Here is a 27588-nt window from a genome sequence, read left to right on the forward strand (position 1 = left end):
AGCTATATAAACATAATTTTGAACAAGAAATATCCAGAACTAAAAGAACTGATGGCTCCTACAACAACCATTCTAATTTATTATGTGGTCCAGTGGTATAATATTTGTACTTGTTCTGGAACATTTCTCAACAACAGTTAAAGACAGCCTTTGCTAATGCTTACTGAGTACCTTCTCTGTGGCAGGCCGTTTTAAGTGCTTTGAATATATTACCCCATTTAATCCTTACAATCACCATGTAAGATAGGCATTATTCATATTCCAGTTTATAGCCAATGAAATTAAGGCACAAAGAAGTTTGGTTACATGCCTAAGGTCATGGCTTCTATTTGGCAGAGCTGGATTCAAATCCAGGCAGTCTATCCCCAAAGTCTGTACACTTAACTTCTTGCCACTGATGGAAATGTCAAAAGTATTTTTCACCACTAGAATATTTTCAATCAGCAAATATTTAAGTATTCCATTTCTATAAAACACAGTGCATGGTATTGAGAAGGATACATAGACAACCAAAATAATTGCTCTGTAGGAGTTTACAATCCAGGATTGTGACATGCCATCTTCCTTAGGAACACAGCATGCCAAGCCTTTGTTTCCCACAAGACACTGGAGGGGAAGAGGAATGAGGAATCAGGGCCAGACGTCACCAGCAGCTTTTGTCTAACACTCAGACAGGTAGAGCTGTTTCCATGGAGCTCCAAGTTAAAAGCTATAGCAAGCCTGCTACCAACACACAGATAACCTCTCTCACTTCAACATTTCCTTTTTTAAAATAATGAAGTAGTAATCTCTAAGTTTCCTTTAAATTTGAAGCATTTTGTATATTCGTCACCCCTCTTGCCAACCTCAATGCCTTCAAATAAAATGACATTCTACTTGCTGGGCCTATTAGCTCCCTTTATGAAAGTTTCCAGACCCCCAAGCCAACAATGTGTAATCCTATCCCAAAGGCTAAGGGCCTATGACTCACTTCAATTTTGAGGACTTTTTTACTAAGTACTTTTCCTCTCAGCGTCTCTGAAAATAGTCTGCAATCTTTAGTTTTCCTAGACTAAACCTAGTCTTCCTAGGATTCTGGTATCACACGAAATTGCAAGTTTATTACGGGAGAAACTATCATCAGGACACAACAGGTTTTATTTTATATATTTCTTGCTTTGTTTTCAAAGTCTGCTCTTGCTGTAGGCAATTAACTCATCTGTATGGGACTTGGGTGAGCAAGCAACTGTTAATGCAGGACAGAGCGTCATATCCACAAAGAGTTTCTAGAATGCATAGAACATCATTATAAGTAGCATACATCATGATAAAGCATTTCCCTAACGGTCTTATGCCAAAAACATGTATTGCTCAACTCAGTTTCCCCAAATATGGCACCATCGCAGAGATTTTTACAGAGATTCTTTCCAACCACTTCGTCTACCCAGATCTCATGTCACCAGAATAGGAAGCAAAAGGGCCAGGGTTTGAGTGTTTTTTTCTCTTCACTGAAGCGTGTGGTTTGGACAGTTTCTATTCAGGAAGGTGTGCAATTATGGTGCAGTTAAAGTTATGGTTGGTACTTTAAAGGGTACTTCTTGGCTAATTCAACATCCACACTCACTTTTACAAGAACTGTATCTAGCTTACTCTCCTTTGACAGAAATGTTCACAGGCCTCAGAGCTAGGGTTCCTGCCCTGACAGGAGACCAGTGGATTCAAAGTCCCCCTTCTTTCTTCTTTGGTCTGGTCCACAGGAGCACTCACCGAACACTGCCATCATCCATTCTGTTGAAGGGCTACCAATAATATGGAGACTAGATGTGCCCCAGTGATAATTCTCTTTTCCTTCCAGATATTAAAAGTCGCAAGGTGGTCATGATTTAATTACTGGTGCAGATGGAGATACTGAAATGGGAAAGAGAGGGCACAGGGAGAAAGCACCTCAAATGAGAGCACTATACCCACATTGGTTTCCACAGTTTTATTACTAAGTTTCTCTACCTCTAGAATGTGGTCCCTGTCTGGAGCCTACGCTTGGGGATAAGGTTACGCTGGTCTAACAGCACACAGAACGACACGTGGGCAGTGGCAAGAGAGAAGACAGGGCAACAGGAGTATCTGGAGGAAAACAAAATGCAAGTAGTAACTTGTGACATAAATGGAGTCCAGAGCACAGAGCCATCTGACCTGCTACATCAGCTGCCATCCTTAATTAAACTCCACACAGGCCTGAGCTCCCACCTCTATGTTCTTCAAGAATGAGCAAAGGCCACTCGTCCATCAAAGCTAATTTGTTTGCAGCAAGAGAGTCCCCTAGGAGGTAAGCTCATTGTCTCTGTGCTCTGGAGCCTGTGCCTCAGTCATTCTGCCTGGCAGGCATGCGGCATATGTTTATAGATTCTCAGCACGGAGAGAAGGGCTCTGTTGACATCTGTTCTGAAATAGCTCTTCATCTCTCTCTCCAGCCCTGTCCTTTGCCTAGAGACGTACTACATTCCCAAATGTCCTACAGAAAACCTTGAAATGCCAGGGTGCAGAGAAAGCCAGGAACTAGGTATTAATTTAGCTCTGCCATGTAGAAAGTCGAAGAAGGGAAGGCCTATGGACTCTCCATTTTCATAAATCTATGTAACATCTTCCTTGCTGCACTCAAAGAATTTTTTCTGGACTCACTAAAACCAAGATGGTGGGAATCTGATACTCTTGCTGTTAAAGTCACATAGCATTTTTTCTACTGAGAACCTCACAGTATGCACTCAGCACCAGGCTGGCTTGTACCAGCCAAGCTTTGGAGGAAATGAAGAAGGGAGTCAGTTACAAGGAGGGCTGTCACCCCTCTACTACAATGTCAACCACACTTTGTTCTGGTCACCTGGTTCTTCAGGCAGTGCAGTCTGTTTCACTAGATTGTGGGGATCTTGAAAAATCTCTGTCTCTTCCTACTTTTGGAACCCCCACTACAAAGAAAGAGCAAGTGCTCAACTCAAGTCTTCTTGAAGACTTGACTTCTTGAAGACTAGGTAGTCCTAGAGGACTACCTGAGAGTATGTGGTTGATGGTGTCTGTGGATGCAGACAAATTGTACTGAGCATTCACCTGCCTGGCTGGACCCTTTTGCCAATTGTCTCATTATCATGGGTCTTCTTCAACTTCTCTATTTGTCCTATCTGGTTCTCACACAGTCATGCCTTAATGATACACCTTAGAAATGTTATCAATAGCTATGAGTTAAAAGCAATATAGGTCATATTGGTTAAGAGTAAATACTCTAGCATAGGACTGCCTGAGATCCTATATTTATTCAACTACTTACTAGTTGAATGAGGATAAGCAGGTAACTTAGTTTCTCTGTGCCTCAGTTTCCTTATCTATAAAATAGAAATATTATAGTAACTACTTCTCAGAATAGACAGTTTTTATGTTTAAAGGACTTAAAATAGGGTCTGGTATGTAGAAATAATAATTATCAGGAGTGTCTTACTCTTGATTTCAGCTCAGGTCATGATCTCACAGTTCATGGGTTCAAGCCCTATGTCAGGGTCTGCTCTGACAGCATGGAGCCTGCTTGGGATTCTCTTTCCCTCTCTTGGCCCAGCCCCTGCTCTCTCTTTAGCACTTGTTCAAAATAAACAACAGAAAAATAATATCAGATGTTAACCATCACAAAGCAGTGAAATCAAAACATCAATAACTCACTTAAATGTTCATTTATAGATCCAGTATTTTTGAAGTTCTTATTTTGTGTAAGCATAAGGCAAATTCCCCACCCTTCAGGGCTGTGTGGTCAAGTGGGGGGTGTGTGTCTAGGAAGCCAACGGACAATTTCCAACATAGGTTTCAGTAGGCCCAGGGTGAGTAAGAAAACAAGTGAGGAAGCATAAAGAATTTAACATGACTGGGGTGGAAGGATGGGAAGGAGCGGCGAGGAGGGGAAGGAGAGGGAAACAAGCCAAGGGAGGTGAGAAGTAAGACTGAGAAAGAACTAGGCATTAGACTGAGAGGATCCTGAGGTCCCCTGTCAAGGAGTTTGGACTTTATCTTCAGAGCAATAGAACACCATTAAAGGACGTTATGCTGGAGACAATCCAATCAAACTTTCAGTTTTGAAAGATCACTGCAGGTCCAGTCTGCAGGTGGCTAGACCAAGGCAGAGAAACAAATTAGGAGGTTGTTGCCATAAACTGGTTATGAGGTGACAATAGCACATTTTAAAGTAATCACACTGGAAATTTAAGTAAGAGAATGAATTTGAAAAATCTTGAGAAGGTAGGGGAGATAAGACCTGGTGATTAATTGGACACAGGAGATGAAGGAGGAGGAGGAGAAGATGACTGGTATTTCCACTGGATGAGAAAGAGTGTAAAAAGGCTAGGAATCAACAAGAATAAGCCACACCAAGTACCCAAAGGACCAGAGAGACTGTAGTTACACTTGAAAAGTTGTCCACTGGGTTCTCCCTTTGGGCCAACAGAATGATGATGGCTGAGTGGAGGTCTTTGCGACTGTGTATGGGTAGCACCAAAGAGGTCAGCAGAGTTAGGCCCATCTGGGAAAAGAATAGGAATATGCGAATATAACACATATTCTCCATAATAGGAGAATTGCTGGAGACGCAGACACCACAGCCAGTTCCATCAACATCACTTTCCTTTCCCATGTCCATTAAGTAGTCAGCCAATATTAGGAGAGCCTAACAACATTCAGTAGTGCACCAGCTGTGGGGAACAAAAGGGACAAGGGATAGTTTCTGTCTTTAAGCAGTTTTAACTTATATGAAGGGACATCTACTCTAATAGAGACTTTATAAAACAATGCAAAAGAGAATACTCAATGCTAAACTGAGGGCTATGAGTTATATGTCCTGCAACACACACAGCCTTCTTAGCAATGTTGTGATTGGGAAAGCCCAGCCCAGACTGGAGGTTGGCCTCAAGGAGGTTTATGTGAACAAGAAGTTCTTGGCACATAAAAAGAAACTCAAATTTTTGTTTAAGAATTAGCAAGACAGGAGTTATTCTTTCCATTTTCTTGTGTGTATTCCTCCCTTCTGTTTAAAATTCCACTAGTGGAAGCAGCATTTTGAAGTTATGAGTTTCATAGAACCTCTGTCCTTACTTTCCTTTGCTTTTTTGCAGCAAAGTGGAGGGTCCTTGACAAACCAGTCCTCACCAATAGGACATTTCTATTCAGAAGCCTTAAAACTTCTGAATTTTATTAATGAGGAAAGTATCTCAATTTTTATCTTCATGCTCTATTCTTGCTGCTCGAGGCAGCCTAGTCCAAGAATAAATATAGTTGGTATTTATGCCCACGGTTCTAGATTTCAAAGTGTGTACACAAAGGGAGTCTATTTCTTTAGGCGCACTAGGTCTGCTAGTAATAGGCAGAGGTGGACAGTCCCCAGTGGCCTGCTTTCTATCATGTTTGTTCTATTTCACACACCACCTCCAAAAAGACTGATAACCATCACCCTATAATGACTTGATGTAGTCCTAACTCAAAGACCATGAATGAGAAGGCATCCCTGGCCTCCTGCTATAGAAAACTAATCTCCCCTCAGGAAGATGTTCCAGTTGGGTGCACAGTGGCATTGGGTAAGACCAATTCTCCATGGGATAGCATCAAGATAGCCAGAGATGGCATGTGTAGCTTGAATTTCAGGAATTTTAAGCACTACACAGACATTATCTCATCCATCTACAGCAGACATGAGCTCATTTGTGGACTTCTTCTCTATTATTGATAATACATAATTATTTGTATTGTGTTTATGCTTCAAAGGCAGAGCCAGCCACTAACCAAACTAACATCCATATCTTTTCCCAACCAGGTTTAAGTATTTACGCAGGTAAGTGCTTTTTAAGCCTATCTTTGTTGTCTCTGCTAAGTTTCTGATAGATTATAATGAAGAAAGTTATGTAGTGAATGTTTAAATCTGAAGATGTGGCCCAGGATCTGGATTTTTATGAAAACAGAGGATGGTTTTACAATTATTTTAAAGGCAACTCAAGTGAGATACCAAGGATTTAGGTAAAACTTACAGGTTAAGTGGAGAAACAAAAATAGAACCCATACATATATTATAAATGTATCTATTTACTCACCTATATATGTAATTTTACCAGGTATTGTGCTAAATTCTTTATAAATATTCTCTCACTTAACTCTAACTGCAGCCCTTAGGGAGGAGATTATAGCCAATTTACAGATAAGAAAACAGATTCAGAAAGGCTGAAACACTTCCCCAGAATCACACCCTGGAAATGGCACTTAAATCCTGAATTTCAAACTCAACTGTTTCTGACTGATCCTGGGTCTATTCTCTTGTGAAGAGAAGGTACCATCCTTATACCAAGCTTGCAGAATTCTATGTTGCCTCCTCTTAACTCTTATACTTTAATAAGAAGTTAAGGGCTTCATATTAGATTTTTTACTCTCTCAGAAAGAATTCTCTATTTTAGAATGGCTACTGGGAATACAAAGACTACGACTGCAGTTAGTGAGACAATCAGAGCTCAAGAGCTTTGTAAAATTTGGATTTCTGGCAGGAAAGACCATACGTAGTTCTACAATCTAAGACTGAATGACCACATAAGTGCTCTCCTCCAAAAGGCAATTCAGTTCTGGACATGACGGGGCACGTTTCCACAAAGATATATATGCATAGATTTTAAAAACATGAACATATGCAGATTGTAGACATTTTGAGGGAACAGACTTTGCCTATCTGGGTTAAGAGCTGTTCTCATGAAACAAGATTAAAAATGTGTAAAAACAATTTTTTTCTATCTCAATATTTTGCTATGATAAAGGATAGAAGATCTTTCTGAAAATATGTACAGAAACTATTCAAACATTTTTGCCAACAAAAGCCATTATATGTAAGTGGTGAGGTACACACACTGTTTCAAAAGTTTTATTTAAGTAATCTCTACACCCAACATGGGGCTCAAAATCACAACCCCAAGATCAAGAATCACACACTCTTGTGACTGAGCCAGCCAGACGCCCCTGACCAAATTGAAAAATACAGTTGGAAAAAATTGTTTTTGGGAAGAAGACAAGGAAGAGGTCATTATCTTTGAAAAGTCAAGGAGCTCCCTCTGACTGATGCCTGAGCAGTCAACCATAAGAATGTGACAACACTCTTGGAATCCACCTGTCTCTAAGTGCAACATTGTTTTATTGTTTATTTATTTATTTTGAGAGGGTTGGGAGAAGCAGATAGAGGGAGAGACGGAATCCCAAGCAGGCTCTTCACTGTCAGAGCAGTGCTCAAAATGAGGCTCCAACTCACACAAGTGTGAGATCATGACCAGAGCCAAATCAAGAGTCAGACACTAAACAGACTGAGCCACCCAGGTGCCCCTAGCTGCATCTTCATTGCAGAGATGAGGGAGTTGCCCTGGAAGAACTGAGAGCTGTGGAAAATCACTGCTGCAGCCTCAGGAGATTTACTAAGGAGAAACACCCACAGCCAGGGGCGAGCAATGGCAGCATCTGATGCTGTGCCGGCCTAAAGTTTACTCCAAGACAAGAGTGTGAAAAGGCATGAAGTTGATCATGCGCAAGGAAAAGGGAGAAGTTTACCAAGTTATAAGAAGGTGTTGATACTTTAAAAAATATAAAATAAAAATCTTCTACTAGGAATCTAAATATTTACTTAAGAACACTTGTTGAGGCACCTGGGTGGCTCAGTTGGTTAAGGGTCTGACTGCACCTCAGGTCATGATCTTGTAGTTCATCGGTTCCATTGGGCTCTGTGCTGACAATTCAGAGCCTGGAGCCTGCTTCAGATTGTGTCTCCCTCTTTCTCTCTGCCCCCTCCCCCACTCACACTCTGTCTATCTCTCAAAAAAAAAAAAATTAAAAGAAAGAACAACACTTGTTGAAATGATTTCTGTGCAAAGGACGTGCCATTGTCACCTAAAAGGAGGACATCTAAAGTGCAGGACAGATATCCTGTGACAAAAATCTTGCTTAGAATACCAACTCAAATTGCAGAAGAACTAAAAACACCCATAACCCTGTTTCTATGCCCCATCTGTCAAATATCCAGATATTGGCTTAACTGACACTGACCAGCAGACCAAACGGTCTACCTTCTCTTAGGGAGACTGTTTAGTGAAAGCAACACCTGCAACATCAATTACCCTTTTGATAATACTCAGATTTCTCATAAGAGCTAACAAAAATAAGCCTGTTCTGGAAGAATTTATGCAGAAATATGGTGAGCCCAACAATCTCCTGGGTAAGAGTGCTAACATCTCAGATTCCTGGGACTCTTCTCCAGGTGGGTACTTTCAAAGAATATCCCAGGTGACTTTGAAGCAGGAGGTCTCTGACCCCAGTTTGAGAGACACTGCAGAGCACCCAGGCCAAACGAGTAAATTAGGGTCCCTGGAAAGTAGCTGATTCTCATTCTAGATCCTTCCATCAAGAGTTCAAATCATCAAAATATCAAATTTTCTTTCAAACAAATAACCCAATAATTTGCAATCCACATGACTGTTGTTTTTATAATCTTGCCTGATATGGCCTTAACCAGAGGAAACATCTAGGTGTCCAGGGCACCTATTTTCTGCCAAGAATCCAGTGTTTCTGGCACAGTTAGGAAGAATGTTACCAAGGGCTTGGCAAAAATTAGTGCCGTGAAGTTGGTGTTCTTTAAAATAAGAAGGGGCGGCCAAAGAATCCAAGACAAAACGCTGGGCAGCTGGCTTATAAAAGCTGCCTGCTGGGGCAAAGCGTAACTGACAGACTGGATGGCTGGTCTGGTTCCTGATTGAGCCAAGTTTTTCCCCCCGCCCAGCATGGTCAGCATGTTGAATAAGAAAGGTGCCAAAAGGTGGAGACTTGGAACACTTGCATCTGGGGGGAAAACACAAAAACAAAATAAACCAAAACACCGAAACCAAAACAAAACAAGCTGTGTAGAGAGGCAGCAAAACATACCTACTGTTTACGGACAGAGACAACCAAAACAATGACTCTATGCGGTCCTTAAAAAAGATGGCCATAAATAAAACCCTAGCATAATGAGGGGTACAGGTAGTACAACAAGTTCTGTGGATAAATGACGAGACTCTAAAATCTCCAGTTTTCGGTGGGAGCCTACCAAGAGGAACAGAAACTGTAATTCTAAAGAGCTCGTGTATCAGAAAAATAGAGATCAGGAAAGAGGACAGGTGACCGTCAACAAGGAGAGGACCTCTGTGCATGTCCCATGTTCCATGAAGAAGTTAGGGGCATACACATCAGCTAGAAGAGGAGCACAGGGTACAGGATGATGGAGTTAGAATGGGGTATGACAAGCAGAAACACCGAGGGATAAGGCAAAAAGCTGAGAGGGTGGGCTGGTAGCAAATTCTAGTCTCAAGCTTGGTTTACTTCAGTGTTGGTGGAAGGAATGTGGACCAGCATTGTGCCCCCCATGCATTCCTCTCTATTTCACTTGCTCCCTCCTCTCTTCTGAGTGATGATATGGTTGTTGAAGAGCTTAGAAACCATGGTGAGGCTGCTCTTTATTACCAAAGCAGAGGTGCTCAGCAGTTGCTGAACAGAATTCGTTGCCTTTTGGCCTTTTTGTTACATAACAGGAAGGGGACAACTGAGAAAAGCATTGTGAGGAACCCATCAGAGTGAGAAAATGCCAAGCTGGAACTGAAGGCTGACAGAGCCAACAGAGACACGGGGTGCTCAAAGTGCTGTTCCCTTAGGTACACTGGTCATCAGTAGCACTTATCTCCTTGGAAAAACCTCCCAAGTAGTGGGTCTTGCCTTGACTGCAGCATCTGCCCCAGGAGGCTCACGGACTCAGGATCTCAAGTAGAGCTCGCGGATGAGGGGCAATGCCAACAGCTTGTTTTCCAAATGGTTTGCATTTTTTTCCCCAGGGCCTCCTTCCCACTCTCAAATTGAATCCAAATTCCAGTGTGGAAGGAAATGCAGCTTTTAGTTTTGCCCACTATGTGAAGTTTTTTGTTTTGGTAGAAATAAGCTTATCACTATAAACTAAGTTCTGAATTAAAAAAATTTTTTGGCAGGAGTATATGGGACAGATGTTCATAAAACTTACAGTTATAAAAAGTGTTTGTGATGATAAATAACAGTCGTAAATATTCTTCGCAAATATGGAAAAAGTACTTTTATACCCTTATAGAGAATGAGACCCCACTGGTTCTAACTGCCTTATAACATCTGAGCTCAACTACTAGTACTAGATGCTTACAGTGACAAAGATTAGCACCATGTGCAAGGATTAGTATCGCATACCCTCATTTGTAAGGGGGCAAGTAATACTCATCACAGATTTTTTTTTATTTTAAAAAAGTCTCAATGTTTATTTATTTTTGAAACAGACAAAGGAAGTGGGAGAGGGGCAGAGAGAGAGGGAGACAGAATCTAAAGCAGGCTGCAGGCTCTGAGCTGTCAGCACAGAGCCAGACACGGGGCTCAAACTCCCAAACTGTGAGATCATGAACTGAGCTGAAGTCAGATGCTTCATCGACTGAGCCACCCAGGCACCCCCATCACAGATATTTTAAAACACATACATATGGCAGGGACTCAGCACTGTCAGTCAGTAGCTGCATGGGTTAAAAACATTCACAGGGCAACCTGTGAACATCTAGCTCTTGATCTCAGCTTAAGTCATGACCTCACGGTTCATGAGATGGAGTCCCGAGTCAGGCTATTAGTACAGAGCCTGCTTAGGATTCTCTCTCTCTCTCAAAATAAATAAACTTAAAAAAAAACAACGACAACAATACAAGGGTGTCCATTAGGCAGCCAACTTTGGCTCAGGACATGATTTCGTGGTTCTTGAGTTTGAGCCCCACATCAGGCTCTGGGGTGACAGCTCAGAGCCTAGAGCCTGCTTCAAATTCTGTGTCTCCCTCCATCTCTGCCCTCCCCTGCTCATGCTCTGTCTCTCTCTCAAAAATAAATGTTAAATTAAAAAAAAACACATTTACTTAATATGCACTGCTTGAAAAAAACAAAATAAAAAATAAACAATTGAAGCTGTACCAAAATAAAAAGCTGTTACACAGTAAAGGAAACCAACAAAATTAAAAAGCAACGTACTAAATGGGAGAAGATACTTGAAAATAATATATCCAAATAAGAGGTTAATATACAAAATATATAAAAACAGTATACAACTCAACACTAAAAAAATAAATAATCTGCTTAAAAATGGGCAAAAGGGCACCTGGATGGCTCACTTGGTTAAGCGTCTGAATTTAGCTCAGGTCATGATCTCACAGTTTGTGGGTTCAAGCTCCTTGTCGGGCTTTGTGCTGACAGCTCAGAGCCTAGAGCCTGCTTTGGATTCTGTGTCTCCCCTTCTCTCTGCCCCTCCCCTGCTTGTGCTCTGTCTCTGTTTCTCAAAAATAAATAAATGTTTAAAAAAAATTTTTTAAGTGGGTAGAAAAGATGAATAGAAGAATTTCCAAAGACGACATACAGATGGCCAGAAGATACATGAAAAGATGCTCAGTATCACTCATCACAGAAATGCAAATCAAAACCACAATGAGATATCACCTTTCAGAATGGCTGGAATCAAAAGTGAAAATGTAAGTGTTGGCAAGGATGTGGGGAACAAGGAACCCTTGTGCACTCTCAGTGGGAATGTCAATTGGTGCAGCTGCTGTGGAAAATAGTATGGGGGTTCCTCAAAATAGAACTACCATATGATCCAGCAATTCCACCAGTAGGTATTTACTCAAAGAAAATTTTTAAAAAACTAATTCAAAAAAATATGTGCAGCCCTATGTTTACTATAGCATTATTTACAATAGTCAAGATATGGAAGCAGCCTTAGTGTCCACTTGCATATTATGGATAAAGAAGATGCCTCTCAGACACACACACACACACACACACACACACACACTAACAACTATTACTCTTCCATAAAAAGGAATGAGATCTTGCCGTTTGCGACAATATGGATGGGCCTAGGGGGTTTTATTTCATAAGAAGACATAATAGTATAAGACAAAGAAAGACAAAATCCTTATGATTTCACTTATATCTCGAATCTACAAACAAACAAAACAGACTATAAAGATAGAGAATGAATTGATAGTTGCCAAAAGGAAGGGGGGCAGTAAGGGATGGACAAATGGGAGATGCAGCCTTCCAGTTAAGGACGAAGTCACAGGGATAAAAATAATAATAGTAAGTGCTACTTCACTAGAGTGGTAGTAGAGAGGCCTATTACTCTCTATTACAGGTTAGGTCTTCTTCAATAATGCCATTCCTACCAGGAAGCATTAGTTGGACAATGACCAAGTGCTCACTGATCTGTGAAGATCTATTGGATACCTTTCTATACCAAGGGGCCCTCACTGGTAGGAGGCAAGATGGCAGAGAAGTAGGGAGCTCCATCCATTTCGCTCACACCCATCTCTCAAACAGAGAAGGCCTGGAGCCATAGGACACTGAGCCGCAGGAGTTTAGGAAGAGAAAGAGACAGAGTACACTGGGAAGGCAACCTCGTAAGTGCTGCTACCTCAACAAACAAGCCAAAGTTACAGATGGTTGAGAGTCCCAAATACCACTATGTGTAAGGAAATAAAATAACCAAAGTCTCAACAAGAGAGACCAAGAGACACCATTCAAAGAACACTTCCTGAATGGACAGGCCCTGGACAGTCAAAGAACCTTCTTTAATACAGCAGTACTCGCAGGTGCAGAATGCATAACAAGCTTTTAAAACTAATAAGAGACAGAAAGCTAGCCAAAATGAAGAAATGGAAGAACTCTCCTCTAAGGAAATTCCAGGAAGAAATGACAGCTGAAGAACAGATATAAGCAACATAACTGAACAAGAATTTGGAACAATAGTCATAAAATTAATCACTGGGCTTGAAAAAGGCATGGAAGACATCAGAGAAACTATTGCTATTAAAACTATGGAGCTTAAAAATAGTTGTAATGAATTGAAAAATGCTATAAATGAGATGCATAATAAAATGGAGGCATCCAATGCATGGATTGGAGACATAGAGGAGAATAGGTGAATTAGAAGACACCATTAAAGAAAAAGAGGAAGCCAAGAAAAAGAAAGATAAACTGATCTAGGAACACGAAAGGAGAGTTTGAGAGCTCAGTGATACAATCAAATGGAACAATATCCATATCATAGGAATTCCAGAAGAGGAAGAAAGAAGGAAAGTTACTGAAGGTGTTCTTGAACAAATCATAGCAGAGAACTTCCCCAATCTGGGGAAAGAAACAGATGCTGAAATCCAAGAGGCACAGAGAACTCCCCTCAGACGTAACTTGAATCAATCTGCACGACATATCATAGTGAAACTGGCAAAATATAAGGACAAAGAGAGAATTCTCAAAGCAGCTAGGGGTAAAAGGGCCCTAGCATAAAAAGTGAAACCTATCAGAGTGACACACCTATCTACTGAAACTTGGCAGGCTAGAAAGGAATGGCAGGAAATCTTCAATGTCATGAACAGAAAAAATATGCAGCCAAGAATCTTCTATCCAGCAAGCCTGTCATTCAGAATAGAAGGAGAGATAAAAGTCTTTCCAAACAAACAAAAATTGAAAGAATTCATCACCACTAAACCAGCCCTACAAGAAATCCTAAGGGGAACTCTAGGAGGGAAATGTTACAAGGAACACAAGGTACCAGAGACACCACCACAAGCATGAATCCTACAAAGAACACAATGACTCTAAGCCCATATTTTTCAACAAAGGTCCCTCACTGAAGTCACTAATCCTTTTCACTCAGGGCATGGACCAGCTCTGATGACCACAAAGAAACCATTAGGAGACTTAGTCCCTTCCTACCTGAGCCCAACCCATCAGTCAGCACTTAGTAAAGCTGGCCAGGAAATACCACGTCCAATACTGCCTCTGCTCAAACATTCAAGGTCACATGACTGGGCCATCACTGGAGTTCCCTTCCTCTCAGCTCTGCTGAGTAACTAACCCAGATTACTGACTTTCACCATCAAAATGAGGACAGGGAATAGGTACTGCAAGGCAGATTATGGCCTTTCCTTCTACCCCCCACCCACTGGATAATCAGGAGGTACCTACACTATGTAATGGTTGAGTTAACTCGGCTCCATGAGAGACAGTGAACACATTGATAGAAACTGACAGAACAATGACACACCTCAAAAATCAAAGTCTTGGCTCATGGTGACCTAAACAATGACTGTCAAGACCCTATAAAGATAAATGCTTCAAATTATCCACTTGCACTCCAGGGGAACTATTCCCCATGTTCTCAGCAAGTAAGATGGAGATGAAAGCCATGTTTGGGGTCCTATTAAACTTGTACATTTTGAAAAAGAAGCAAGTTAATTCATTGCTACGGCAATTAGGAACTTTCCATGGCAGGCTGTAGCAAAGTTTAAATGTGATGCTAATGAAACCAAGGGCATAGGTTTGCTTCATTTCGTGATGCCATCTACACACCTAAGCCAGCTAGCTACTTTACCATTACTTAGACAAATGTTGACGACTGCAAGTTCAGCCCTGCCACAATTTCTGAAAGTGTGGTCTGAGGACCCCTTGCTTAAGGATCAGACAGAAGTTAAGAAAAATCAAAGCAGAATTTCTGGCCCCACCCAAGACAAGGATGGGGATGGAAGAATATGCTTATTCAAGTTTGAGAAGCACTGCCCTTCTGGGTGATGTCTGTGCCAAACCCCCTGGATGCTGGCCAGGCTAATCATCTTTGAAGAGAAAACATTCTTGACGTGACTCACTTGGGAAACCAGGTAGTGAGCGAAACCACAGCACTTATCTTCCGACTTAAATGGCGATCAGAGGCGGCCACGGAAATCTTCTCACCAACATCAAAAAGTTGTCGCCTTTCTTGGCTGTATTTTCCACCAAAAGTACTCTTTGGCTGTTTACTAGAGGTTTTATTGAATGTTAGATAACCCTAAGGCTTCTCTGTTGACTCCGTTTCAGAGCTTTTAATTTGTAAAAACTCTTTTCATCTTTAGGTAAAAGAAGTGAAACGGTTTGGACCTGGATTCCACCCAAATTTCAAGTCTCCAGTAACTGCTCCTGGGATGAAAGAGGTGGGCTAGACATCAATTATTCCTCTTTCTGAGGCAACAGTGTGCCTGATCCACCTCAAAGAGAGGACAATCTGTTCTATTTTGAAGTAGAAATATCTTGGGATATAGAGTGAAGTGCTCAAGTAGGGCTTGGGGCAAAAATCCTTGATGAAAGGGCTCCAATAAGAAATGGATCATTAGGTCAAAGGGTTTTTAATTTTGTCAACCACTCCATAGCTAAAAAACAAACAAACAAAAAACCCAACTGTTTGGGAGAGGCTTACAAACAGCTTTCTTTCATCAGCTGTTGGCATCTTCTAAAGGTTTTGGATAAAGCTCAGTTAAGTGAAGTGGGAAGAAAATTATTTGAAAACATCCTAATAGAGAAAGCAGCTAAACCCTGGAATGACCGAATTAGGGACACTTTGTACTCCTTCCCTGAAATAACATGGAGGAACAAAAATAAACTCATTCTCCAATGTGTTTGAATTATTTAAAATCACCTATTTGTTGCATGTCAGGAAATGAAGAACAGACAAAATTCTGTTTGCAAAGGATTCATACAATTTTTTCCAGTCCTCTAGTTTGTTCAGGCCACTCTTAAAAAGAATGAAACTTTAAAGAATAAAACTGTTACACAAATTGCTGAAAAGGAGAAGTTGTCAACTTAAATGCCTGGAAATCCTAACTTCTTCAACAATATTAAACATTTCCTTTATAAAACTCTCCTCATCAGACGGTCAAAAATCAGACCTGAGAGGTATCTTGTGTAACATCTTACAGCACGCTGGAGGGAGAACAACACCAGCTCTCTCAAATCACTCTCCAGTGTTCTTTAGCAATGGTTCAGTCTGTGAACTATAAAGATGTACATAACTTCAAACGATTACACAAATGGTCATAATCATGACTGAAGTTTTATTCTCAAGTATTAAAACACCCATGGGAAATAAAAATGATACATAGACATGGCTTGGGTTCTTAAGATTCAAGTTCTAACACAAACGCAATGCATTGTATTTCTCCCATATAACAGCAACAAATGAAAAAGAGATACTATAATCATAGGAGGGGGAAAAAGGCAAGTCTTTGTGATATAATTAGTAAGTTCAGGAGTTGACGGAGAAAGAAAAAAATACTGCTAATCTAGACCAAAATGGCAGCTATTAGGTCTGAAGAGCAAAGTACTAAGTACTGCAGAGGTGCCTGGGCATGAATAATACCTACTCATAGTTCACTTGGGGCCATTAGCCTGCTGTGAAGAGGTTAATGACAAATGAACAGCAGAGATACAGTGCCACTTTACACACTGAATAAATTCTTTGTGAAGATTTCCACCACTAAGGTACAGACTGTCTTTAAATAAAAAGAGGGGACTGGTATTGCTACAAGCAATGAGTTATCACAGCAGTATTAATAACTCAAGTCGGAAGGAAAACAATATAGATGAGGACAGAACTTGCGGTTCAAAGTTTGGACTTTTATTTTTTCCTTTTTAACAAGGTTCTCAGATGCAGCAAATGACAAATGCATTAATAAACCTGACACATGTTACACTGGACTTTTATGCTCTTTCTTTGGATATCAGTTTCCCTTCTCATCTCTTAACTGTTAGAAATAGCAGAGCACGATGCTCAATGTGAATATAGAGGTAAGACTAAAACTTCCTGAAAGAAAATGGTTTAGCTACTAATTGAGAAGAACTGGAGCCATGTTTTTCAGACTCCATAGTTAGGACTCTACCCCAACCCCTCAAATGAGTGCATTCATGGATGGCCCAATATGAAATGAAGCTTTTTTCCTCCCTGCACAAAACAGTAATAGTGCCTGGCCCAATCTGAACAATAACCTGATGGAGAGTAGCCACCCAATGCAGAGAGCCTACCCTAGTCCCCCCTAGGACCTCATCCGAAGGCCAGCTCACCATGTAAGCATACAGTATACCCATTCTGCTCACCTGCACATGTTGGACAGCAAGCCTTGACCATGCAAACAGATCCTCTGACAGCTAAGAGAATAAGAATATCTCATCTAACAGAATGACCGTCCAGCCTCCATTTCCCACACACCACTGCACGGCCACCAACCTCCAGAAGGCTGTAGGGTAAGCCCACAAAAGCGGTTACCTTTGTTTTCTTCAACAACTGTCACAGTGTCAATTTTCTGCTGTATTATTTTTCCTTTTCTGTATGATCATTTCCTTTAATGCCCTCACCCTCCAATCTCCTCACTCAGCCCCTCCTGTCTCCCAGAAAGTATACTCCACAATCAACACGCCTCATCGTCCATCATCTGCCTTCTCTCTGAACACTGCCTGGACAGATGAAACCCAGCTCCTCCCAAAGGACCCCACTTCCCTTGGGGACTTCCCAGTTATAAGAGGCTCATTCTATCATACCTCAGGTGACCGAAGGAGGTAGGCTCTGTGTCCTCCTTTCCCACCATTACTCTTCTTAAAGAACTTAAAGAGGTTAACTCCTCTTCTTGAAGCTTCCTACTCCTGATAACATCATCCTCCAATCCCTCCCTCATTGGTGTTTGTGTATTTCCTGGACTTGCCCTTCACTGAAATCTCTGGTTCCTTTTCATCCCTGCTACTGGTAATTTTAAACATTTACATTGTTATTTGTTGAATTGTGTCCTCTCAAAATATTTGAAGACCTAATCCCCAGCACCTGTGAATATGACCATATTTGGAAATAGGGTGTTGGAAGATGTAATCAAATTAAGATGAGGTCAATAGGGTGAGACCCAATCCACTATGACTGATGTCCTTATAGTAAGAGGAAACCACCATGTGAAGACAGATACACATAGAAAAGGACCATGAGAAGATGAAGGTAGGAATTGGGGTTAGGTGGTTATAAATCACAGAATACAGGGGGCTACCAGAAACTGGAATGGGCAAAGAGGGATTCTACTACAGAGGCCTTGGAGGGAGTGTGGCTCTGGCAAAACCTTCACTTCAGATTCTAGCCTCCAGAGATTAAGGGAGTAAACTGTTATTTTAAACTACCTAATCTGTGGTAATTCGCTACAGCAGCCATAGAAAACTAATGTGTTATATGAATAATCCATCACATATTACGCCTCTCAGTTATTTCGCTTCCTTCTTACCAATGATCTTCTATAGTCTAGTTCAGCCACCGTCTCTCAAAGTCAGACACTGGAATGTTTTCAATCAAACCACTCTAGGCTGAAACCTCTAACACAGCATTCAGCATCCAGCATGCTTTCTTATTCACTCAACTGCTCTCATTACTGTCTTTAGTCCTTATTTCTTTTCGCTACCATTCAGCTTAAATTCCAAGATCTCATTGGCTAGCCTCCCAGACTCTCTTGCCCCTTTGTCATTTATCACACTCACCTGCAACACTCTGAACCCCGGCTGAATTAACTATCCACTTTTTTCATGCCTGTCCTGGGACTGCTAAGGACTGCAGAAGAGGACATATCCAGAAAATTGATAGCACTAAAATTCATGGTCACCAGCTACAACTGGCCCCCCAATCCTGGACCCACACACTGCTCAGCAATCCTACACTCTTCTCTAGGCAGCTCAGTCTCCAAATGCACAAAACTTACCAATCTATTCTCATCCCTGCCTTCTTCCTTCCTATTTAAACACACAGAAGTTCTTCCTTTACTTCAAAGTCAGTTCCTCCTCTGTCCTTAACACCAGTCCTTTGTACTATACCAGCAATTTTCACACCAGATGATTCCTTCCTTCCCCTGCATTCCCTCCTCCTTCTCTACTCAAGTCTATACAAGGGTAAGTTTTTCCCATTACAAAAACCCCTCCATCCTCCAACCCTCTCCAGCTATCACTTTCTTTTACAGATAATCTGCATGAGTTGCCTTTGTGTTCTTATTTCCATCTTACTTTTCATTTCCTCTAAACTGGCTTCTGCCTTCACCACATTGAAAGAGATCTCACGGAGACTGGGCTGGCCTCCAGGCCACTACATCTAATGGACACAATCCATCCTTATATTACTTGACCTCCAGGGGGTGTTCTACCCTATTGACTATGCCCCTTTCCTGACACCGTGCAAGTGCCTTCTGTGGCACAAACACCACATATGCCTGTTTTTCCACTGAGCTCATAGGATGCTCCTTCTCATTCGCTGTGATGTTACTCCTTCTCCACTCATTTATAAATACGGACATTTCCTGGGCCTTCCCACTTCTAAATCCATCTAATTTCCACTCACTCTTATAGCTTGATTTACTAGCCTTAAGCCACTCTCTCTCTCTCTCTTTTTAAATGTTTATTATCTTTGAGAGAGAGAGAGAGAGAAACAGAGCGTGGGCAGGAGGGGCATAGAAAGAAAGAGACACTGAATCTGAAGCAGGCTCCAGGCTCTGAGCTGTCAGCACATATCCTGATGTGGGGCTCAAACCTACAAACTGCAAGATAATGACCTGAGCCAAAGTTGGACACTTAACTGACTGAGCCACCCAGGTGCCCTTAAGCCAGTATCTCTTAAATATTACCTCCATCCCAACCTCTCTTCTGAACTCCTGACCCATATGTCCAGATGCCGATCAAAATTTTTTCTTGTGTCTCTTACTGGCCTTTTGAATTCAACATGTCCAAACCTTAGTTCACAAGCTCCACCACCATCCTCTGTCCTACCTTCTTCCTTTCCAAATTCCTTTCATTAAGTAAAGTGCCATCTACAAGCAGCTAAAGCCAGTAGCTCTGGAGTGACGCTTGACTATTCCCACCTTGATTCTTTAGCCATCCTATGCATTCTGTTAGCCTGAATTCAAATTAATCACAGTCTATTCACTTCCCTTTTTAATATGAGGAATCTACACAGCTTTCGTAAGCTCATGTTTTCCTCTAACAAAACACCCTTCAACATTCAGCTCCTGTCCCTGCTACTTGAAAATCCCCTTGCCTCCTCTTTCTTTTGCATATGACAAAGCCACACTCAACTTAATCCCCTCACTAATAGTACCTTCTCGTAGTTCTCTATCTCTTGCAACCTCATCTCTAGAGCTGCCTCCTTTGACCAGAAACATACTTGTGTTTCTCAGTGTGGAAACACCTCTCTAACCTAGATTCTTCTTTAAGACTATTTTCTCTTCCTTTTCACACTCAACTGCTTCAAAGAGTAGTGAACACTTACTGATGAGGACTGATTCAGTTAAGAGGAGAGAAAGTTAAAGCAGAAAAACCCTCCTAACAATAGCTATTATAAATTCTGAACAAAAATTTAAAAAATTGCTTAAAGGCACTGGAGAGCAACCTAAAGCTGGAAGGAATAGGACTCTTAAAAGATGGAAAGCCCACTAAGTGATATCCACATTTAATTACTTTTTCCCCTGAGAGTACTTCCCTGTTCGTAGGTTTCATGGGGGATAGATCTCAGGAAAAAAGCTGCTATGCAGCCAGAGGCCGGAGTTTGGGCTCTCAGACTACAAATAAAGTGAAGAAAAGAATGCTGAAAAGAACAGAACCATTGTAGATGAAAACCCAAAATCTGCACACAAATTTTTGGCCAACTCAACTGTACAGGGCAGCATTTCAAGCATCTAAGGGAAGGCAACAGCTGGAATGCTAAAAATGGGTGAAGGTTTCAGCAGCTCCCCAGTTTTAAAGTGTCAGAATTTGGTGTTCAACTCTTGCTACTTAGAAGGGGTTAGGTAAGACTCCAGGATTTTCATTAAAACCCAGAAGGGCTACATCCCAAATCCAAAGGCTATGTTCTAGGACTAAAAGCAAAACCAAAATAGACTAAGCCTCTACAAGATCAAGGAGCTCTACCTGCTAGAATAAAATATAATACTTTTCAAGGGGAGATAACAAATGAGAACTACAAAATACCACCTACAATCTTCAGTATACAATTACTAGATATCAAAATAAACAGGAAATGGGACTCATAATCAAGAGAAAGCTCAGTTAGTAGGAACAGACCCACAGATAATCCAGATATTGGCAATAGTAGTCACGTATTTAACATAAATTAATTTCTAGGGAAAAAATGGGAATAACGGAAGAAGAGAATTTTAGGTTACTATGTTAAAACTCAGAAATGAATTAATAGGGGCGCCTGGGTGGCTTAGTCTGTTGAGCATACAGCTTCAGCTCAGGTCATGATCTCACTGCTTGTGGGTTCGAGACCCGCATCAGGCTCTGTGCTGACAGCTCAGAGCCTGGAGCCTGCTTCAGATTCTGGGTCTCCCTCTCTCTCTGTCCCTCCCCTGCTCATGTTCTCTCTCTGTTTCTCAATAAAAATAAATGTTAAAAATTTTTTAAAAAGAAATGAATAGAAATTTTATAATTAAAAAATACATTATCTGAAAAAATTCACTGGAGGGAGTCAATGGGACATTTTTATTAAATGAAAGTATCAGTTAAAATAAAGACAAGCCAGTAGGAAATATACAAACTGAAGCACAGAGGGAAAAACAGCTGGAAAAAAAAAGCCATTTTAGTGTCCTATGGGACAATATAAAACAGTTTAATATAAAAGCAACTGGGATTCCAGAAAGAGTAAATGTGGCAGAAAAAACATTTTAAGAAGCAATGGTACGCAAATTTTCAAAAATTATTAAAAACAAATAAAACAACCAAAAGATCCATTAGGATCAGCAAAACCCAGGCAAGATAAATGCAAAGAAAACCACCCTCACATGTAACCATTCAAACTGAAAAACCACAATGTTGTGACTTTTTGAAAAGATGAATCCCAACTTCTCTTCTGAACTTCTGTTTTATATAGTCAGATGCCCATCAAAATTTCTTCTTGGATGTCTTACAATGCTTTTGAATTCAACATGCTTAAAATCAAAGATAAACATTATTAAAACCTAACAGAAAAAAAAAACTTACTACAAATGGAGAAATCGTAAGAACAATAGCTAACTTTTCATATAAAAATAAAAGGAGATCAAAAAGACAGTAAAACACCATCTTTACTGGTGATAAAAGAAAAAAAATATCAAACCAGGATTTTACAGAGAAAATATCCTTCAAAAATACGGACAAAATAAAGACATTGTCAGTGAAAAAAGCTGAGATAGTTTGTCATCAGCAGACCTGCACTACAAGAAAGGATAAAGGACATTCTTCAGACTTAAGGAAAATGCTACCAGGAGGGAATCTGGATCTAGAGGACTGAAGAAAGAGCACTGAAAATGGTAAATATTTGAATATATAAGTACTATTTTTTCCTTTTCTTAATTTCCTTAAGAGACAACTGACTCTTTGAAACAAAAATAAAGTAGTGCATATTTATGTAACTTGTAAAAATAAAAACACATGACAATAATAGCACAAAGGATAAAAGGAAAGTGGAATAATATTAATCAAGACAGCCTCTAAGAAGCTGAGGATTTATATGTAATCCTTAAAGTAATGACTGAAAAATACATAGAAATAGAGCTAAAAAGCCTATAGAGACAAAATAGAACACTAAAACATATTTGATTTATCCTAAAGAAAACACAAAAAGATAAACGGAAGAATAAAAACCTGAAACAAAAGAAAACAAATAGTAAGATGGTCGACCAAATCCCAACACTAGTAATTATTCCAGTAAATGTGACTGAACACTACAATAAAATAGTAGAGACTGCAAAAAGGGGGAGGAGTAGAACATTAACTACATGCTGTTTATAAGGGACATGNTCAATAGGGTGAGACCCAATCCACTATGACTGATGTCCTTATAGTAAGAGGAAACCACCATGTGAAGACAGATACACATAGAAAAGGACCATGAGAAGATGAAGGTAGGAATTGGGGTTAGGTGGTTATAAATCACAGAATACAGGGGGCTACCAGAAACTGGAATGGGCAAAGAGGGATTCTACTACAGAGGCCTTGGAGGGAGTGTGGCTCTGGCAAAACCTTCACTTCAGATTCTAGCCTCCAGAGATTAAGGGAGTAAACTGTTATTTTAAACTACCTAATCTGTGGTAATTCGCTACAGCAGCCATAGAAAACTAATGTGTTATATGAATAATCCATCACATATTACGCCTCTCAGTTATTTCGCTTCCTTCTTACCAATGATCTTCTATAGTCTAGTTCAGCCACCGTCTCTCAAAGTCAGACACTGGAATGTTTTCAATCAAACCACTCTAGGCTGAAACCTCTAAAACAGCATTCAGCATCCAGCATGCTTTCTTATTCACTCAACTGCTCTCATTACTGTCTTTAGTCCTTATTTCTTTTCGCTACCATTCAGCTTAAATTCCAAGATCTCATTGGCTAGCCTCCCAGACTCTCTTGCCCCTTTGTCATTTATCACACTCACCTGCAACACTCTGAACCCCGGCTGAATTAACTATCCACTTTTTTCATGCCTGTCCTGGGACTGCTAAGGACTGCAGAAGAGGACATATCCAGAAAATTGATAGCACTAAAATTCATGGTCACCAGCTACAACTGGCCCCCCAATCCTGGACCCACACACTGCTCAGCAATCCTACACTCTTCTCTAGGCAGCTCAGTCTCCAAATGCACAAAACTTACCAATCTATTCTCATCCCTGCCTTCTTCCTTCCTATTTAAACACACAGAAGTTCTTCCTTTACTTCAAAGTCAGTTCCTCCTCTGTCCTTAACACCAGTCCTTTGTACTATACCAGCAATTTTCACACCAGATGATTCCTTCCTTCCCCTGCATTCCCTCCTCCTTCTCTACTCAAGTCTATACAAGGGTAAGTTTTTCCCATTACAAAAACCCCTCCATCCTCCAACCCTCTCCAGCTATCACTTTCTTTTACAGATAATCTGCATGAGTTGCCTTTGTGTTCTTATTTCCATCTTACTTTTCATTTCCTCTAAACTGGCTTCTGCCTTCACCACATTGAAAGAGATCTCACGGAGACTGGGCTGGCCTCCAGGCCACTACATCTAATGGACACAATCCATCCTTATATTACTTGACCTCCAGGGGGTGTTCTACCCTATTGACTATGCCCCTTTCCTGACACCGTGCAAGTGCCTTCTGTGGCACAAACACCACATATGCCTGTTTTTCCACTGAGCTCATAGGATGCTCCTTCTCATTCGCTGTGATGTTACTCCTTCTCCACTCATTTATAAATACGGACATTTCCTGGGCCTTCCCACTTCTAAATCCATCTAATTTCCACTCACTCTTATAGCTTGATTTACTAGCCTTAAGCCACTCTCTCTCTCTCTCTTTTTAAATGTTTATTATCTTTGAGAGAGAGAGAGAGAGAAACAGAGCGTGGGCAGGAGGGGCATAGAAAGAAAGAGACACTGAATCTGAAGCAGGCTCCAGGCTCTGAGCTGTCAGCACATATCCTGATGTGGGGCTCAAACCTACAAACTGCAAGATAATGACCTGAGCCAAAGTTGGACACTTAACTGACTGAGCCACCCAGGTGCCCTTAAGCCAGTATCTCTTAAATATTACCTCCATCCCAACCTCTCTTCTGAACTCCTGACCCATATGTCCAGATGCCGATCAAAATTTTTTCTTGTGTCTCTTACTGGCCTTTTGAATTCAACATGTCCAAACCTTAGTTCACAAGCTCCACCACCATCCTCTGTCCTACCTTCTTCCTTTCCAAATTCCTTTCATTAAGTAAAGTGCCATCTACAAGCAGCTAAAGCCAGTAGCTCTGGAGTGACGCTTGACTATTCCCACCTTGATTCTTTAGCCATTCTATGCATTCTGTTAGCCTGAATTCAAATTAATCACAGTCTATTCACTTCCCTTTTTAATATGAGGAATCTACACAGCTTTCGTAAGCTCATGTTTTCCTCTAACAAAACACCCTTCAACATTCAGCTCCTGTCCCTGCTACTTGAAAATCCCCTTGCCTCCTCTTTCTTTTGCATATGACAAAGCCACACTCAACTTAATCCCCTCACTAATAGTACCTTCTCGTAGTTCTCTATCTCTTGCAACCTCATCTCTAGAGCTGCCTCCTTTGACCAGAAACATACTTGTGTTTCTCAGTGTGGAAACACCTCTCTAACCTAGATTCTTCTTTAAGACTATTTTCTCTTCCTTTTCACACTCAACTGCTTCAAAGAGTAGTGAACACTTACTGATGAGGACTGATTCAGTTAAGAGGAGAGAAAGTTAAAGCAGAAAAACCCTCCTAACAATAGCTATTATAAATTCTGAACAAAAATTTAAAAAATTGCTTAAAGGCACTGGAGAGCAACCTAAAGCTGGAAGGAATAGGACTCTTAAAAGATGGAAAGCCCACTAAGTGATATCCACATTTAATTACTTTTTCCCCTGAGAGTACTTCCCTGTTCGTAGGTTTCATGGGGGATAGATCTCAGGAAAAAAGCTGCTATGCAGCCAGAGGCCGGAGTTTGGGCTCTCAGACTACAAATAAAGTGAAGAAAAGAATGCTGAAAAGAACAGAACCATTGTAGATGAAAACCCAAAATCTGCACACAAATTTTTGGCCAACTCAACTGTACAGGGCAGCATTTCAAGCATCTAAGGGAAGGCAACAGCTGGAATGCTAAAAATGGGTGAAGGTTTCAGCAGCTCCCCAGTTTTAAAGTGTCAGAATTTGGTGTTCAACTCTTGCTACTTAGAAGGGGTTAGGTAAGACTCCAGGATTTTCATTAAAACCCAGAAGGGCTACATCCCAAATCCAAAGGCTATGTTCTAGGACTAAAAGCAAAACCAAAATAGACTAAGCCTCTACAAGATCAAGGAGCTCTACCTGCTAGAATAAAATATAATACTTTTCAAGGGGAGATAACAAATGAGAACTACAAAATACCACCTACAATCTTCAGTATACAATTACTAGATATCAAAATAAACAGGAAATGGGACTCATAATCAAGAGAAAGCTCAGTTAGTAGGAACAGACCCACAGATAATCCAGATATTGGCAATAGTAGTCACGTATTTAACATAAATTAATTTCTAGGGAAAAAATGGGAATAACGGAAGAAGAGAATTTTAGGTTACTATGTTAAAACTCAGAAATGAATTAATAGGGGCGCCTGGGTGGCTTAGTCTGTTGAGCATACAGCTTCAGCTCAGGTCATGATCTCACTGCTTGTGGGTTCGAGACCCGCATCAGGCTCTGTGCTGACAGCTCAGAGCCTGGAGCCTGCTTCAGATTCTGGGTCTCCCTCTCTCTCTGTCCCTCCCCTGCTCATGTTCTCTCTCTGTTTCTCAATAAAAATAAATGTTAAAAATTTTTTAAAAAGAAATGAATAGAAATTTTATAATTAAAAAATACATTATCTGAAAAAATTCACTGGAGGGAGTCAATGGGACATTTTTATTAAATGAAAGTATCAGTTAAAATAAAGACAAGCCAGTAGGAAATATACAAACTGAAGCACAGAGGGAAAAACAGCTGGAAAAAAAAAGCCATTTTAGTGTCCTATGGGACAATATAAAACAGTTTAATATAAAAGCAACTGGGATTCCAGAAAGAGTAAATGTGGCAGAAAAAACATTTTAAGAAGCAATGGTACGCAAATTTTCAAAAATTATTAAAAACAAATAAAACAACCAAAAGATCCATTAGGATCAGCAAAACCCAGGCAAGATAAATGCAAAGAAAACCACCCTCACATGTAACCATTCAAACTGAAAAACCACAATGTTGTGACTTTTTGAAAAGATGAATCCCAACTTCTCTTCTGAACTTCTGTTTTATATAGTCAGATGCCCATCAAAATTTCTTCTTGGATGTCTTACAATGCTTTTGAATTCAACATGCTTAAAATCAAAGATAAACATTATTAAAACCTAACAGAAAAAAAAAACTTACTACAAATGGAGAAATCGTAAGAACAATAGCTAACTTTTCATATAAAAATAAAAGGAGATCAAAAAGACAGTAAAACACCATCTTTACTGGTGATAAAAGAAAAAAAATATCAAACCAGGATTTTACAGAGAAAATATCCTTCAAAAATACGGACAAAATAAAGACATTGTCAGTGAAAAAAGCTGAGATAGTTTGTCATCAGCAGACCTGCACTACAAGAAAGGATAAAGGACATTCTTCAGACTTAAGGAAAATGCTACCAGGAGGGAATCTGGATCTAGAGGACTGAAGAAAGAGCACTGAAAATGGTAAATATTTGAATATATAAGTACTATTTTTTCCTTTTCTTAATTTCCTTAAGAGACAACTGACTCTTTGAAACAAAAATAAAGTAGTGCATATTTATGTAACTTGTAAAAATAAAAACACATGACAATAATAGCACAAAGGATAAAAGGAAAGTGGAATAATATTAATCAAGACAGCCTCTAAGAAGCTGAGGATTTATATGTAATCCTTAAAGTAATGACTGAAAAATACATAGAAATAGAGCTAAAAAGCCTATAGAGACAAAATAGAACACTAAAACATATTTGATTTATCCTAAAGAAAACACAAAAAGATAAACGGAAGAATAAAAACCTGAAACAAAAGAAAACAAATAGTAAGATGGTCGACCAAATCCCAACACTAGTAATTATTCCAGTAAATGTGACTGAACACTACAATAAAATAGTAGAGACTGCAAAAAGGGGGAGGAGTAGAACATTAACTACATGCTGTTTATAAGGGACATG

At 40.2% G+C, this 27588-nt stretch overlaps 1 protein-coding gene across 1 annotated transcript in view; it reads right to left on the reverse strand.

Moving 5' to 3' along the window:
• RYR3 (ryanodine receptor 3) overlaps positions 1-27588 on the reverse strand; it is a 373605-nt gene that overhangs the window by 336912 nt on the left and 9105 nt on the right. The gene's annotated exons all lie outside the window — the stretch shown is intronic.

The sequence above is a fragment of the Crocuta crocuta genome, unplaced genomic scaffold (assembly GCF_008692635.1).
Source record: "Crocuta crocuta isolate KB4526 unplaced genomic scaffold, BGI_CrCroc_1.0 scaffold156, whole genome shotgun sequence".
NCBI lineage: Eukaryota > Metazoa > Chordata > Mammalia > Carnivora > Hyaenidae > Crocuta > Crocuta crocuta.